Below are 3,289 nucleotides of genomic sequence, written 5' to 3'. Positions count from 1 at the left end.
ATTCATGTCATGAATGCATGTCATTTGTTTTTATTTTCTGTTGAAGTGAGGACATTATGACGCCTGGACTTTTAGTCTGCTACTGTTTTTTTTTCTTTTATTCAGCAGGGACACAGTCATTCCTGTTTTCCTTCCACAAGTAATTTCATGAACAATGAAYTTGGTTGCAAACTGGAGTCTCACTTAACCAAGAGATTCAGATCAGTTTCAGGAAGTCAGACAGTAGACTGTGGATTTMCTTTCCTGTTTGATAAGAAACTGATTCAATGATAAAAGGAAACTTCTCAATACTTTGAATGTTTTGAACATGACAAAAACAAATTAAGCATTAATCTTCTGACAGAACGTTTCCTGCTTCGCATTAGTAAGCYAGTGTTTTTGTGGGGAGCAGAGGGTGGAGGCTGAAGGCAAAYCACAATGAACTGACTGATAGCTACAGATAAACATCAAAGTGGCTATCATATTTTCTGGAAACATCTACATAACATTCTAAAAATGAGGACTATAAAATGTACATAAACATTTTAAAATGTCAATATTTTTGGAAACCAAAAATATAATTACCATAACTTATTTGAAATCTTTTTCAAAGTACAATGTAAGAAAATGTCATCAGTTTTCTTGCTCTCAAACCAGCTCTTCCATTCAGTCAAAAGKAGTGTTGCTTTCTTTGTAGGATTTTTTTTGACATCTGCTTAGTTTAAATTTTGGAAWCAAAATGTTAATAAAGTTGTGGTTTAATACACACCTTGTACAACCAGTTTATGAAAGTTTTTCATGCTTTCATAAACTAGCAGATAAAAGGCTGAAGAAATAAGACATGCTTCCAAACTGTATTCCACTGCAAGCAACATGATTTGGATCAAATATTTATTAGTTCCTGAAGGCTGACTTAGTAAACAAGTTCTAAAAATGAAGTACTTTGCATTCTATTTCTCTGTTTCACCATGTGTGTTTGTCCCAGTGACCAAACATTAATCTAAATAGTGAGAGACATGAARCAAAAAGGAACATTGGAAGACTTCTTGWMCAAAAAGAAATCACATTTAATGACAGTACCAGTTAAGCTATCTAGCTTAGACTTGTAGTTTGGGAGGCAAACTACAAGTATGTGTAATAAAGAACTTAAAGGTTTAGTTTGAAATAAAATTTTTATCATTTTTTTAACAGCATCAACGGAAGGCTGGAAGCACCAGTGCCCCTCAGTATCCTTAWTTTGGATCTTGTCATTTTATTGTAAGAAAGAGCAGCTAAAACAAACACTACAAGTTGCTCGCTATATCTTAAGTGTCCTTAATCCAAGTTTTATTGTTCAGTAGTCTATGTCCCAAGTGTTTTATGTTGTTTTTTTTTGCTTACTAATGACTTTCAGTGTGCATTGTTTTGGAGAAAACCTGCAAGAAATAAATAGTATTTCACAGAGCAGAATTTACTTTTTAGAGTGTTTATGTTTCTACTGTCTAAATCTCTGTCATTTCACCTTAACATACCTCCAAGAATGTCACATTTATWTCAGATTAGGTTTGAGTAAAATCTCTTTAAACCTACAATAATATTGTCACCTGTTTTAGCTTTTATGTTGTGAGAATCTTTCATTAAATCACAATTAATTATTATTTCAATTTATGAAATGAGACAGAGGAGCATGAAATGTGGTACTTGTKTTTTTTTWAAACACATAATTTCAGATAATTTATAGTAACTGATGACAATGAGTTTCACAGATGAATATTTGGCAGACTGCCAGTAACCAGTTCTCTTCCTACTTGGCTGATGAACATCAGGAAGTATGTTAATCAGCCAGGTTCCCAGCACCTAAACCCATGTTGACATTCTTTTNTGTTGACCATTAATCTGGGGACAAAATTCACATGTGTGCTACATTTTTCTAATTAATTATCCTAAAAATGTTTCAAAACCATGTAGCAATAATTTAMATTTTTTTAATTTTTAAAAATAATTTTAGCAAATGTTACACARTAAGTGRCATTTTTAAAATAGATTTAATTTCACACATATTGAGATGCTCAAGGCTTTCTTTTTGCAAATTATAATTATCCACTTATAGCTAAAGAAGAGACAGCATTTAAGATGAGAGTATTGAAAAAAAGCATTTTTTCATACCAAAGTGTGGACTTTTAGTATCAAATGTTCGTTCAATATCGGCTTAAAGGTTGTTATTTTCAAAATGTACTTTTTGAAAATGTMCTCATTGAAGCACTTATTCTAATTTATAGTCTTTACATTTTTCTTCTGTTCAGGTCAGAAAATGTATCAGTATATCTGTGACACAGAAGCACAAATAAACTCATTAGGTCAGCCGAGTTTARCTAATCAATGAGGCTACAAACAAATGCCGTGATTCAAAACAGGAATGTGGCCTTGTTTACTTCTCTGTATGTGGGAGAGCGGAGGTTTTGCATGTTCAGGATTCTCCCAAGAAACTTAGCTTTCCAACCGTTGCAATTTCCTGCTCTCCAAACAACTCTAAATAATCATACTCAAGCGCCATACCAAAAAGAGTCTTCATGTAACATACAGGTATCAATATGCTTTTTGTGCTGCTTTTTGGAAAATTACTGGAGGTTGTAAAGTGACYAATGGCTTGTGGTGACAGCGCACATACAAACTAACAGAAGGTAAAGGCTAAAACCTGTATGTTAGTTTACAAGCAAGGACAAGAGTGGATAAGACAGTTCTGTAAATAGCTGTCACTCAGTCCTTCATCTCAATGTTACTTGTRGTCATTTGCTGTTCTTCTAATCCCTGGACAACTAAACATGATCAGTTCCCACAGATCATGCTTTTTAAAAATCCCAGCTTAGTCCCATTTGTATAGAATCTAAACTCCTGGTCTACATTTTCTGAAAGAAAAATGAAAGTAAATTGCTTTAAAAAAATGTGTGTGTCATATGTCATATTCATGTCATGAATGCATGTCATTTGTTTTTATTTTCTGTTGAAGTGAGGACATTATGACGCCTGGACTTTTAGTCTGCTACTGTTTTTTTTTCTTTTATTCAGCAGGGACACAGTCATTCCTGTTTTCCTTCCACAAGTAATTTCATGAACAATGAAYTTGGTTGCAAACTGGAGTCTCACTTAACCAAGAGATTCAGATCAGTTTCAGGAAGTCAGACAGTAGACTGTGGATTTMCTTTCCTGTTTGATAAGAAACTGATTCAATGATAAAAGGAAACTTCTCAATACTTTGAATGTTTTGAACATGACAAAAACAAATTAAGCATTAATCTTCTGACAGAACGTTTCCTGCTTCGCATTAGTAAGC

This window comes from Poecilia reticulata, linkage group LG4, assembly GCF_000633615.1.
Source record: "Poecilia reticulata strain Guanapo linkage group LG4, Guppy_female_1.0+MT, whole genome shotgun sequence".
Classification (NCBI taxonomy): Eukaryota; Metazoa; Chordata; class Actinopteri; order Cyprinodontiformes; family Poeciliidae; genus Poecilia; species Poecilia reticulata.
This window is presented reverse-complemented; position numbering follows the sequence as displayed.